The sequence below is a fragment of the Falco punctatus genome, assembly GCF_963210335.1.
Source record: "Falco punctatus genome assembly, chromosome: 2".
Classification (NCBI taxonomy): domain Eukaryota; kingdom Metazoa; phylum Chordata; class Aves; order Falconiformes; family Falconidae; genus Falco; species Falco punctatus.
In genome coordinates, this window is record NC_137581.1 from 106,946,857 (window position 1) to 106,961,445 (window position 14,589).

At 38.9% G+C, this 14,589-nt stretch overlaps 1 long non-coding RNA gene across 1 annotated transcript in view; it reads right to left on the minus strand.

Moving 5' to 3' along the window:
• The window catches only part of LOC308058564, a 351,504-nt gene that overhangs the window by 298,955 nt on the left and 37,960 nt on the right, over nucleotides 1–14,589 (minus strand). Inside the window, exon 1 of the long non-coding RNA XR_013925880.1 lies at nucleotides 1–14,589. This exon is cut by the window's right edge and continues 37,960 nt beyond it. This is a non-coding gene — a long non-coding RNA (uncharacterized lncRNA).

The window sequence follows — 14,589 nt, forward strand, 5'->3', positions numbered from 1 at the left end:
CAGTGATGTCACTGATTGGCTGGGATGTAGAGCTGGTTTCGAACAGTGCAGCATGGCCGGATTGGCTGCTAGCTCTTCTGGTTACTGCCTGCTTGGGCAGCGGTCGAACCAGACACTTTCTGTCTCTCTTGTTGTCGTTTGAAGCAAATCTTGTTCAGCCCAGCTGTGTCTCCATAGTAGTGGCACCCTAAGAGAGTCTCCCTCCTGCTTCCCACAGCTCATCTGTAAGGCGGTCGCTGCTGTGAAATACCAGCCTTTGGCACGGAGCCCAGACTGCGTTGTTAGATCCGTCTATAATACAGAAAAGAATTTTTTTAAAGCAGTTCTTTCACCGAATTACATCCTAAGAAGGATTAATAAGCACTAAATTGCAACTGATTTGTGGACTTTTAAATTATGTAGCTAGCACACTTCCTGAAATAAAACATTATCTAACCTGCAATAGCACAGCATCATTGGTTTAAAAAAAAGAAAAAAAAGGAAAAAGAAAAAAATGAAAAAAAATGAAAAAAAATGAAAAAAAATGAAAAAAAGCAAGAAATAGAATCAACAACTCTTCTTTGTTTACCTTGATTACAAAAAAAATTCTTCGTTTTTTTTCCCCCCTAGAATGGTAACTGATATCTTGGTGCTACACAAGAATATTTTAAACTATCGCTAGTTTTCTATTTACATCCAAGTCATTATTTTCAGGTTAAGACCAGGGATCTTAATTAGCATTCTCTTTAACTATGCAAACTGAGACAGGGCATGAAAGAAAAATGCTGTATGGAAGAGACAGAGAGAAAGAGAGAGAGAGAGGAAGAAGGAATAAAAAAAAAAAAAATCTGTGCAGCTTTTACAGTTCAGCTGTCTGACCCCCTGCAAAAAGAATGCAGTCATATCAACTTTGCCAGACAATGGAGTACCTACAGGCTTTCCTCTAGACAAGTCCTTTATAACCAGTCAGTATTATGTGCTGCAGACAGTGGCCAATCGCTAAGCTGCTTTCTACAGCAGTGACACAATAGGTGCACTGGCCACACTGTCCTCCTAGCCTCTGACAGCGGTTCAGGTTCATTTTTTGTACACTGGAATACGCATATGTCTTTAATGTTCCTACTGTATGAAAAAAAAAATATCAGCCTAAGCTTGCTTTGTTTTGCTATAATTACATCAGCCTAATTACTGCAGCCGAGCCGCAGTGCCACTGCTCAGAGCGGCGCATAGGCATGCACGTCATATAAATATGCATGAGCACGCCTGCTTATTTAAATACAAAAATGCATCAATTGCTGGTGGTGCCTTTTTGGTTTTGTTTTCTGCATGTCCTTCCTCCCCCCTCCAACACCCATTCCTGATGAACCAAATGAGTTAAGGATGCCTAGCAAATACGGTCACCATTTTCTCCCTTTATTTATCCAAACTTTTATTCGTTCTGTTCTAATTGCAAGCATTCAGTAGGAACTAAAAAAAAAAATTTCAAATGCAAATGAGTGTCAGTTAGTAAGGGGAAGGGTATTGCAGACCTAGGGCATTTTTCTCCCTTGTCACTAGCCATCAGAGTAAGCGCCTGTAAATTAATCTGCATGCACTCCATCACAGCCACGCATCAGATGCCCAGTTCTTATTAAAAGCATCATGATCCCCCAGCATGTGCACGCATCCAGCTTGTGTGTTTGGGTATTCTGTAATTACAGCATCTCTTGTAACAGTACCTGAATCCGCTCATATAGTCAAAAGATTAAATCATCACTATTCACATATTAGACAGACATAATTGGGCACATTCTATAATGGGAATCGCCATGCTAATTTTTGTGATTTTATGCATGGGATTTACATATTCATGAAGAGAATAGCTGTTATGACCGCCGACAGAGCAACATGAAAAGAAAAGACACCATTCTTCAGCACACAGAGTATACAAAACCTAGGGGGAAAAGATGCAGCATATGGCGACAAGGAAAAGAAGTTGTTTGGCTTTCGAGGGTTATTTTATTTCCTATTTATAAATTCTGGGTAGACGGCTTACAAAAACATGTGAGTATTCTAAACACAAAGGCAAAGTAAATCTGTGTTATTAGTAATCATCCACTAGTAGCTGAAATAAAATAATTTTCCAGTTGGTGCCCAATGTTCTGCAAGTTTTACCTTTGCTTTAAAGACCATTTTCAGTTTATGGATGCTTAGGACATATTCCTCCAGGAATGCACAAAAATACTAACGAATCAGAACGGAATAGAAATTCCATCCCATATTTAAAAATCTTTATTCTAATACCTGCTCTGAATTAGGGAGCTACACCTTTCCCAGGAAAGCTGGTGTTCTTCATTATCCTAGGTGATTTTTTTCCCAACTTATTAGAACTGCACGTTTTCCAAATATGATGAAATATATCCTCTTAATGATTTTCAGGTTCTAACGTTTTTTAAAGAATAATAATAATAAAAAATAATCACCAGAGTATAGATAATTCAGGCAGTATTGAACAAAGTGCACATTGATTTTACTAACATTTTTCAAACAAATAGATAAATAGAAAACACACATTATGATTACTGTAACCTTGTTCCTTTCATGCATTCATTATAATTATTTCTAAATGTTTATTTCTCTGGTATCTGCCGCTCAAAACGTCCCAAATTTCCTTATAAAAGCCAGAAAACATTACCTACAGATGTGTGCTTTTCCTTACATTTTCCTACATTTGGTAAAGAAAATAGTACAGATAGCAAGGTGAAAATACTTAATTTTTCCATTGGGAAATGAAAAATTTTAATGCAATAGCCATACGTTTGATAGGCCTTGTTGGATATTAGTTTATACAAAACAGTATATTTAATACTACCACAAAAGAAAAAAAAAGAGCTTTTTTTTTCTTTACATTCAGATACTATACATCTCTTTGAATCACAGTCTGTCATGCAGTAACACTTTTTTAATGACAGAAATTATATCATATATTACATCATGAAAAATACATTACAAAAGGTGATAGAATTTGTATAATGTATCAAATTTAACTAATGTTATTGAAAGTATATTTGAAAATAATCACAAGAAATTGCTTTTGGTTCTCTAAAGTAGATTTTTTATTTTTCAAAAGCAAAATAAACAGTAAAAAAAAAATTAAACCCATTAATATTAATTAAAGAGTATTTCTTCAACCAGAACACTATTATTGTCTTTGTCAAGACGATAAGCTGCCAAATACCTTCTTTGTGTTTTTCTCTACCTAAAATTCAAACTCCAGCAGCTTGAAATCTGTGAGCTAATTATTAATTTTTCACTTTAGCTTACATGTCTGGGCTATGACATCATATAGCACAAAAATAAGCTCCATTGCTAAAAGGAAAGCATTTAGAGAACTGAACGGTGATATAATTTTTAAGATACCAGCCTTTTAAAAACCTTAGCATGGCCTCTATTCAAGAGCCTTACTCCATAATGTCAAGTACATTAGTGCTAACTTGAGGCTTTTGTTAGAGGATAACATCTGAAAACTTCATATATTCATGGAAAAAATTGAGGTAGTTTTCCTTAGAGAAAATATGTGATTTTGTGTTATGTGCTTACTGATAGAGAAAAATTAATATTTCTTGGTTTTAGCAAGGAACCTGACAAATTACATGCACTGTATTGAAGTAAATGAAATCACATACCTCTAAACGTGGACAGATTGTTGTCTTATTTTATAGTCCCTACTGTACTGTGTTGTGGTTTTGGGTTGTTGTTTTTTGTTTAATTCATTCAGCAGAGAAAATATTTGTAACAATAGTACAAGTTTAGAAATTTCAGCAAAAATATTATCTGATTTGTTATACCTGGCATCAAATGAAATGGACAACAGTTAAAAAAAATACTTCTGTGTCTAGAGTTAGGTTTCTATTTCTACAATTGCATCTTTTATCACATCAGTTCTCTACATCCTTCATTAATTATAATTGCTGTTTTCTTTACAAACCACCATCTTTTGTTCTGTACTTTTATAGCATGTAGTACTATTATCCTCTGTCCTTTACTGAAGTTCTTATAAATTCCCAGATTAAACCACACTACGCCAACAACATTAGTTATGATGATATTATACCTGCTACATCTTCAGCTTCCAAATTATGGTCTGAATTTTCAAACAATACTCAGGCTCTGGCATCCATGTTTAAACCCTGGTCCTGCTATAAGCTTCATTCCAGAAAACTACCATGTAACTGAAATTTAAGATTCTAAAGCAGGTTGTCTGACTTTCATAAGTGCCAGAAACCTGCAGCTCAATTATACGCTACAGGAGCTCCTGTTAACTGAACTGCCTTAACACGATGCAGATGCCAAACACTTTGCTCTTGTAAAGGACCTGATGCAGATATTGACCTGACTTTTTTTGGTTTAATAACTCTTACAATCCCAAATGCTCTGATGGTGGAATAGAGCTTTCCAGTTTTGGGCTTGTAACCTTCCATGGAGAAGCAGCAACAGCATGGGAGGTTAAAAATATAGCATTCAATATTACTACTTAAATTTGTGGCACCATAAGACTAGTATTTGGGTTGATGTTAAATATCAGGTCTGTAAAAAAAGTTGCAGTAAAAAAAAGTTTACTTATCATCTAATAATCTCTGTATCTAGTATCTGTATCTGGAGAAGTGCTAGAAACTTGGAAATTCATTGCCCAGGGCCTAAATAGATTAGCTGTAAACTACTCTGGCTTTATAGCACTGACAGAGACACACAGATTAAAATTCACTGAAGGATTTCCCCCATTGTAACTTTCATGAAAATATCCAACCAAGCAAACCTACGTGGGAATAGTGAGATGCAGTAATTTTTCTCCCTTTTTAAATTAAGATTTTCCAGGAAATCTTGCAGCGCTATATACCTAATAAATACAGAGCCTACATTTTTAAAAACTTACTTAATAAAAGGAGATAAAGGTGTATTATTTTGAGGTAAAATCATAACCTGTTTAACATGTAATGTTTCATACATTCTTTGGGGATTTCCCCCCATTTTTCCATATTTTTATTTATTATTAAAAATAATGGAAGTAAATAAAATAATGGAAGTAAATTTGCTTGGTCCTTTTAAATGTCATTGAGGAGTCACACTTAGGAAATTCTTCAACTAATCTGCTTCAAGAATACATTAAAAATATTTGCCTAAAGTCTTTGTCACTCTAAAAGCATGTGCAGTTCTAGTGAGAAACTCACCTTCATTTACCTCTTGAAGAAACTTATTTTAGGGTTATTTTAACCTTCATTTCCTACTCAGTTGCATCTTCCCCTTACTCAGAATTCACCCTTCCCTCAGGCTCTACTTAGTCCTCCTGAAGAGGAAAAATTTAGTGATACACTTTTGACAGTATTTTCATGAAACTGATTGTGCAGACATGTAAACAGATGATTAAGTGTCTGTTTCTCCGCAGTAGCTATAGTGCTGTAAGCACTTTTACTTTGCAGTACCCCACCCACCATAAACCTAATTTCACTTACCTGTCTCTCATTTATTTGGAGAAAGGATACTCTGGGCAACATTACATTGGCTGTTACTATGTATTTGACCCGTTGCCTTCATAGCCTACCATAAGCTGTCGCTGTAACTGAGTTAACTGAACTAAACTGCTGATTTAACATAGTTTTCCTTCTTTCTCTTGCACATGCATTAAGTAAACCTCAATAAATGTCCATTTCCAGTAGCAAACACTCTGGGTTTTATCATTTGATACAAGTGCCAAAGCAACTGCATATTAAATGATGGATCTACTTTCAAATGTTGTTTTATCTCAAGATGAGTAAGAGAGTCTATCTGAAGGCCCCTAAATGATATGGTACTGTTGAATGTTTGAATTACCAGGACCCAGAGATGAAGATAATAATTTTCAACTTTACATTAGTCTCCTTATTCATGATGATGTACCATTGCTGTGAAGAGGACTAAACACACCCATCTACATCAAGGATTTTTGTTGTATTAAAAATATGCATCTAGGACACACTTGGAATTTCTTAATTTAAATTGAACATGAGAGCCTACTTTTAATGTAGTCTATTTTGGGTAATATTTCAGCACATCATGAAGCCACTGGCTAAGCAGAAAACCTGTAACTCCAGGCTGTAACTCCACTTATCTGCCAACTGTTTTGTAACTTCAGGTTAACTTTCCTCAAATACAGAAAACAATCACTGTATTTGAAAGAAAATGCTAAGTTAAGGAGTCCTTTAAGCACAAGATGTCTAAATACAAAGTACAAGTTGTCAAGAGCAAGATAACAGTCCCCTGAGTCCACATGTTAAATCTCCCAGGGAGGCAATGTCAGTCTGGGCTACTGGGTGCCACTGACAAAAACACCAAGGCAACAAAGGATGGCTACTGACAGGTACCTCTGACATGTTGTTACACAAGGAAGTTCCACTGCTTCCCCTAAACCGCAGAAAACCCCAATCGTTAGTACATAGCACACACATTGCACCTTGTAAGCTAGCAATCAGGGCAGGATTTGGCAGTCTGTATTTAGTATTAAAAATCTTAGTGCCACCTGGACTCCCAGGATGGGAGACCATGAGTCCTGTGCAGTGGCTGCCCAACATATGGAAATGCCTTGAATACATACTGATATTTTAAGTGGCAGTCAGTGTCTAGTTTTAAAATACTGAACCCTACCCTCAGACTTTATCTTCACCTCTCAAACAAAATGAATCTTGAAGCAGGGCAGTCTGGGGTTTTTTGTTGTTGGTTGGGTTTTTTTGGTTTTTTTTTTCTCTGTCTGGAAGCCACAGTCTAGAAAATCCACTCAGCAGCAAGCATCTGCCATCCCTTTTGGGCATGTCTACTCGGCGAAACACAGTGCCACAGAAAATACAGTCTTGGGCAGCATTTGCAGTACAATATCATTACGACAGTCTTTCGTATTGTGGCAGGCTGATGTTGGCTGGCTGCCATATGCCCATGCAGCCACTCCCTCACTGCCCCTCCTCAACAAGACAGGGGAAGAAAATAAGATGCAAAAGCTACATGGGTCAAGATAAAGACAGGACAATGACACACCAATTTCCTTCGCTGGTAAAACAGACTCACCTTGGAGAAAAGTAATTTAACTCATTGCCTTCCCTCAGTGGCTCAGAGTGGATGAGGAGCGGGGGTCACTGTCAGTCAGTAACAGCTCCTCTCTGCCACTCCTTCCTCCTCACATTCTTTCCCTGTTCCAGTGTGGGTCCTTCCCACAGGCTACAGCCCTTCAGGATAAACCTGCTCCTGTGTGTGTTCTCCATACGTTGCAGATTCCTTCAGGGCACATACACCTGCTCCAGTGTGGGGTCCTCCACAGGCCGCAGTGTGGGTATCTGCTCCACCATGTTCATCTCTACAGGCTACAGGGAAATGCCTGCTCAGGCACCTGGGGCACCTCCATTCCCTGCCCTCTCCCCTCGGGCCGGCCGGGCTGTTCCTGACCCATTCCCCCTCAGCGCCGGCAGCGCTGCCCTCCCTCACGCAGGTTTCCCCGCGGCCATGGCGGCCATGGCGGCTGCGGGGCCCGGCCGTGCCCTGTGCTAGGCCGTTGGAGCCGGCTGGAACCGGCTGGAACCGGCTGTGCCCAGCACGGGGCAGCCCCGGCCGCTCCCCACAGGGGCCGCCCCCGGCCAGCACCTCCACACCCGGTGTGCACTGTTGCCTCTTTCTTGACTGAAAAACTTCAACAGTGAACACACACGTTTTTCCTTGACTGGTAATGTGTTTAAATGAACACACACATTGTGTTCAAAGTTTGCCTGTGTGAAGCACCACTGTGAAGTAGTTACAGTGCTTATGGCTTTTCACCCCAAGCTGAGATTTCTCTACAGAGTGCTTTAGTTTTCCATGGACAGGTATCCTTAGCCAGCCTTCAGGACAAAACATGTATAAAGACCATTTTCTGTCCAATAGTTACATTCCTCCTGCACACAGATAAAAGAGACTCCTGATCCTGTCTCACCTCCACAAAGCTAGAGAAAATTCTCTCACAAGAAAAAAAATTCTCACAAGACTTGCTCAAAACCTCATTCTCAGACTTCTCTGGTAATGGGTTGCTGGGTTGATCTAAAAGGCTACTGTCCCCAGTCACGAACCTGCAATGCAGGAGCAGGACAACCCTTTGAGAGCAAAACCAGCAGAAATAATTTCCACTGGTTGCTGCTCTACCCAGGCCCACAGGTCTGAGCACGGACAGGTAACAAAACTGCTCCACAGCCTTTAGAAGTCCTCCAAATGAGTGTGTTGCTGAAGAAAGGAACAAATAACATAATGCCTACTTTAACTGGCAAAGGACAAAAAATGTTGACCAACTCAACCCCAGGTACATAGCCATGGGAATACCCAGGTGAGGATGCCCAAGCACTTCTTTTTTACTAAGGAGAAAACTTGCCTACCTATTACATTAGGTCTTCCCCCTTTACATAATTCTTAGGAAGCACAGCCAGGCATCAGTCACAGAACCCTATGTATTACTTTAATAGCTAGGATTAATAAATTACAGGTTTCCTAGTATAAATACACGTGTATTCAGTACAAGCTGCTATTTGAAACGTATTGATAATTGCGAAAGGATTTGGACTGTTCCCAAGTCAAACTGTGCACTCTGTGCAATAGCAACCTTCTCTGCAATGATCGCTGCCATAGCCTGTATCATAGCCCGCCTCTTGATTTAACACACCTAGGTGATGCTGAAATCCTTGAAAAATCTATCCTCTATAAGTCTATCCTTGATAAAATCAGTACAAGATGGTCCTTGAATGTAATGCACAAGGCATGTAAGAAATGCATAAGGGAACACCAAACTAGGATACTGGTGCTGCACGGCTCGCGATCCTCCCAGCAGAGGGACGCTGCCTTTGAGCACTCAGAGGTTGGCCCAGTTCTTCTAGTGAGCAGGCTTCTCTACATAGAGCTAGGAATTCTCTGCTCTAGAGGCACTTGGCCGAGTTTCTCACCCTGGTCTCCTGATGGACAAGGTCAAGGGTTGCTTTGAAAGGGTCCAAGATTCCCTGTGGGGACCGGGCAGAAAGTCAGAGGAGTCTCTGCCTCATCAGAGGTTCTAGCCTGAGTAACATGTGCTGTAAAAATCAGGATTCTGTGCTGTTCCCCACAACTGTTTAGGTTGTTGGTTTTGTTTAACTTATCTGGGAGTAAAGTGGCCGTGCCTAAGAAATTTCGTTATTAAAAAAAAAATTGAGCTGCCACAGCCAGATTAATTATGCAAAAGGATGAGTAATCACTTGAAGTATTTTCAGTAGTTGTCACCCTAGTTTCACAGCTTACATGGTCAACAGGTGAGGCCCTTGACAAACAACAGTGTTACCAGAAACTGAATCTGTATAGGGGAAACTGCCTAAGAAAGCCAGATCTGTGCCGATGATCAGCAACACCCTGCTGTAGGACCTGTCTACTGGTACCACTTACAGCTGTCAGGAACCCGCCCAGAGAGACACTGGACCAGGTTGCAAGTAGTGGCATACTTCAAAACTGATTTCCAGTCTAGTTATTTCTGAGGATTGGTGACTTGTCCTAGGAGTAAATAAGGCCAAGGGAGATTGAAATAATATGTGCAGAGGGACTTGCAGAGAGACAAAGCTGCTTTCTTCATTCTGACTGAAAAAATAGCTCTTTAGGCAAAAGAAAAACTCTGCTCAGAGCAGATAGTGAACTATAAAATACAGTGCAAACATTCCTAAAAACATTTTTCTACTCCTGTAAGCCTTGGTAGCTATTTCCAAGGATCTTAAATAGAAGGAACCAGTCAGGGGTGGGGTGAGGGTGGGGACTTATTTGTATAAATAATATATCTTGATATATTTGTTAAGTATTAGACCAGTATTAAAGCAGAGATCCTCAAAATACTCATGAAAGGTATGGCTGTTACCTTTGTAATTTTACAGATGGAACTTTAATCTCGGAGTTATGAAGCTAAAAAGGTAGCAAGTAGAAACGAAACATTCATCTCCTAAATTCTCCTTCCTGTGAATAGATCTAAAGCAAAACCAGGAATCAGCCTGATCTAAACTATGTAAGAATTCAGTGTTAGCGCAGCTTAGAAGACTTTAATTTTTTATTAGCTTTCATTATACTTGTATGCAATGCAACATACATAGAACATACTTTGTATATAAGAAAAAATTCATGTGTTACCTTCACCTGCAGTTACAGTAAATACCAGGGAGAAAGCAAAGGAGAAAAATTTGAATTGGGTAAATTATCTAAATTCACAAGTTAGTAAGCATACATACAACTCTTGCAGCAAGCTGACAAAACATTATTCTGCAGCAAGGTTTCCCATCGCCAACTGAATGCAATCACTAAAACTATGTATGAAAGAAGGGCTAATCCTACAGTCCATAAAAATTCCTTTTGCTTTGAACAGTATTTTGCTCCTGGATTTGAGGCATGAGAACCGAGTGCTCTTTTCCCATGAACTGTAAGGGGAAAATGCTCCTGACACCATTAGCTTGCTTTGCCATAGCAAAGATAAACTCTCCTACATCAAATGAAAGATGTTACATTCCACAAGGTCTTTCAGAATTGCATAGATAGATCACTCAGAACACAATGCCTGTATTAACTGTCTCCTTGTTCATTTTTTTTTGCTTCAAAAAAGACGTTTTGGCCCTCTACTTGAAAATACAGGTGGGAGATAGAGGGTGGGAGAGGAAGTCTTAATGAATACATGCTCAAGGAAACATTCAGTGATTACATTGCGGGATTCGCATTAATATCAGTGGGGGTTGTTTAGGGATTTAGCTATACAATGCCTTAAAAACAAGCATCACAGGTAGGAGGACATAACTGCTTTGAATTTGTCCGTACCCCTACGTCTTCAGCCAGGGAGGTTAATAAAAGGTTTAAAGAGAAGCAGTGGCAGAATAGCAGTTCTGATATGATGGCAATGCTGCCTGTCCTGCTGGGCTCTCAAGCCTATTTGACATGTCACTTCTTGCCATCACTGCACAGCTGGGCAAAATGCAGGCATAGAATTATGTGCACTGTGCACTTAAGCATCAGCCTGCCCAGAACGTTCAAGTGAGCAAAACCACTACAGAACTGAACATGTTTGGCTTTAGTTCCATTTTCCACCAATAAAAACATTCAGATTTCTCTGACTTCTTAGGAAAAAATAGATGAAGAACCTCACAAAAGTTCAGAAAATTCAGGAACAAGTTCATGTTACTTCTATCCTTTTCAACACCTTATGATTTACCTTTTAGTTAGGATTTTGATGAAAGCCTTAAGTAACAGGGGGTTTGTACCAAAAAATCTATTTCTGCTCTTATCTAAAGCACTAGACTACAATTTAGTATAAAAAAATTAATCAAAAAGGAGCAATCTTCAATATATTATGTGACCTGTAAGAAATATTTAGCATTAATCATTCTGGAGGTAGCTAGAAAAGGAAAGGAACAGGAAAAAAATCTGTAAGGCAATGAGGATGCAGTCAACATCATACTTTGAATGCTCAGGAAGACAGGCAACAAGAAGAACTCGACAAAAGTTATTAGAAGGAATTCTGTGGTGGTAAGATTTTGGTAAATTTTTTTGTTGAGAAATAAAAGTTTCTTCAGGCAAGACAGCATCCTACCTGCCTTGCAGTGTTGGGGAAACACAGAATTTCATTCCTTTATAAACCTGCTCACAAAATACGAAAAGTACTGTCCTGAGGAAGCAGTATGGTGGCTGGCACTAAGGTAAGAGAAGCACAGTCGTGCCATCATTTTGTCGGTCCCCAAATGCTGGTACACTGCAAATCTACATCTTCTGTTCTAACTACTTCACCTAAGTACTAACACATCTGGAGTACCCACTCTGCTACAAAACAGGGCTTCAGACCTGAAATTCATGTAGACAATATGACCACATAAAGAACTCTTGAACAAAGACCAAATGAAAAAGATGCATGTGAGATGTGTAAACGGACTGTGGAGATGAAACACATCATTACAAGTTAAAGTCAGAGCATTAATGTGTGCTGTGTTGCTATGCAATGTCTGAGTGTATGGCTTGCTGCGGTATGTAAACCTCTTTATATGAACTTCAGTGCATCAAGGGATTGACATAGACATTGATTATGCTGCATGCTATCCGTCCCACATGTTGACACAGCAGTACTTATTTTTTTCTTTTCTTTTTTTTTTTTTAAAAAAAAACCCTTACAGGAGGCAGGCATTACTTATGTTCCCATTTTTTTCAGCATAATCACTCAAGAAAGTGATCATCAGGTGCAAGAGTCTTGCCCTGTTTGGCAGAACAATGATTATAAGTGTTCCATGGTCAGAGGATTTAGCTCATTTCCCACATCTACACAAGTCTTCCATACATATTTTGTTACAATATAAAGATGATGAGCAACACAGTATATAATTTCTTTCCATAAATGTAACATGCAGATTTGTATGTTCTCCCTCTTGCAATGGAAGGAAATAAATTCTCACCGGCTCTGATCCACCTCGCTTTCTGTTTCCTTCTTTTCTATTTTCACCGTGATTTTCAGAGGCTGCAGAGGTCTGATTCTGCCCCTAAAACTTGGGATGACATAAACCAGTTTTCCCTAACCATGAGTGAGATTTCACCCTGCCTGATCCAACTATTCTATATGCCAACCTGCATTAATCCAAACAATACATCCCCACAGGCTTTGAGAAGCTGTGTTAGTAGGGTTAGATAAGGAACACTAATAGCACTGTTGATTTCAGGTGTTCTGTCCCCTACAGGTCCTGCAATCATTTATATAAAGACACTTTCCAACTAATAACCAATGCTAAAACCACAGAGGAGTACAGGATTTATGCATTGTGAACTTTTCTGTGTGGCAGTAAACCAAAACGAATCATTTCCATGACTGTATCTGATCTTGCCAATCATTTGCATGATGCAAAATATATTGTTCTGCAACTAACCTGCTATGTATTTCCAAGTAAAAATATCAAGAATGATAATATTTATACACATCAACAAGAAACACACTTGTTTATGTGCAAAGAAAAGATTAAAGTCTGACTGAAAAACCTCCAATGGGTATTGCTGTCGGGTAAAGGTACATGTTTTCCCATGTGCACATTATGCATGGACAATGAGTCAGTAAATGAAAGAACAGTTACAGAAGCACATGTATAAAAAATGTTTAAACATAATTTGTCCCATATGTGCTATTCTAAATGCAAATATTTTTTTTTCCAAAGATTTTTTTTCTCCTCCCCTCAAATCCTGAAACTGGAAGCAATAACTATTTATTTACAGAAAACACTCCAGCTATTTTTTGTTTTCTCCTTTCCTGCTATACGCTCCACTCAATGTACCAGAAATTCATTTTCCACAAAAAATATTGTTGAAGGTGCATAAAGAAGAAAGACAATGCTGCATATACCTTTTAATACTTAGCACTAGCCACTGTCTACACTTCGAATGCAGGTGTGGCTGCCTAAAACCAGTCAAGATAGTTCTTTTACATGATACATTTTTGCCATTTGCAGGAAACCAGAGCAACTCAACATGATAAATGCAAATAAAGCGATGGACAGCAGTCAAATCTTGCAAAACCTTGACAGAAAAAAAGTGAACATGTTCCCTTAATTATTGTCAGATGACATGTATGACATATATGTCATCTGTTGTCTTATGTGTATCTCTCAGAGGAAATGCTTTGCAGCCTTTTGGTGTGGAAATTTACATAGCCCAGCTTCAAAACACTGTACGTCTCACATGGCCACAAACCATGTCCTCTCAAGCGTCACATCCCATTGCCCCGACACTGTTTGGAAAGCTACGCCCTGCTGTTCGTGAACATCCAACAAGGGATTACTTCATCCTTGTTTTCTCCTGCTGAAAAGTCAAGGCTGACTTCAAAACTGAAACAGTCAGTCTCTTGTCACCGAAAATTTGATCAGGTGTTCCTCCATTGCAGCAGTTCGGATTACGTTTCTAACAAATACCACAAGCAGCAAAATGCTTTTTGCTATTAAATCCCTTACATAAGTGTTGACAGTAACTCAAACCAGCTGAGGCAAAGTGCAAGATACATGGATAGTGTTGCTTTTCTTGTTGTTAAATTTTTATTGTGCTGTTGATAAATGATGATATCCACTGGAACATGATTCTTTATTATTTTTTGGACTCTGAATAGCATCACAGTTTCAAGTGCTACATTAACTTCTGGGAGATTTCATTATAACACCCTAGCAAAAGAGGAAACATGATGAGAAGCTGTAACACTTCTGACGTGGTCAGTCTAATAGGGAGCCAGAAATGCTTTCATTTAAAATGAAAATGAAAGGAAAAAAACCCAAACCCTTAGCCTAGAACCATCTTGTGCTGCAATAATAATTGCCTTTATCCACCATGCTGCTCATGTCAGCCATGGTGTACAATAAATGTTCCAGTAAAGTACTGAATGAGCCATATTGTCTGGAAATGGTTGTACCTGCCAGTCACGGTATTAGGGAATTAATAAAGATGCATATCCAACAGTTTAGTAAGATTACTCCAAAGAGAGGGATTGTTTTGTCCCAAGTCTCTTTGTGCACTTTTGAGACAGAGCAAATGAACAATCCTTCCTTCCTCTTCCCTGTCCCCTGCCACTACCAAAAAAACCCATTT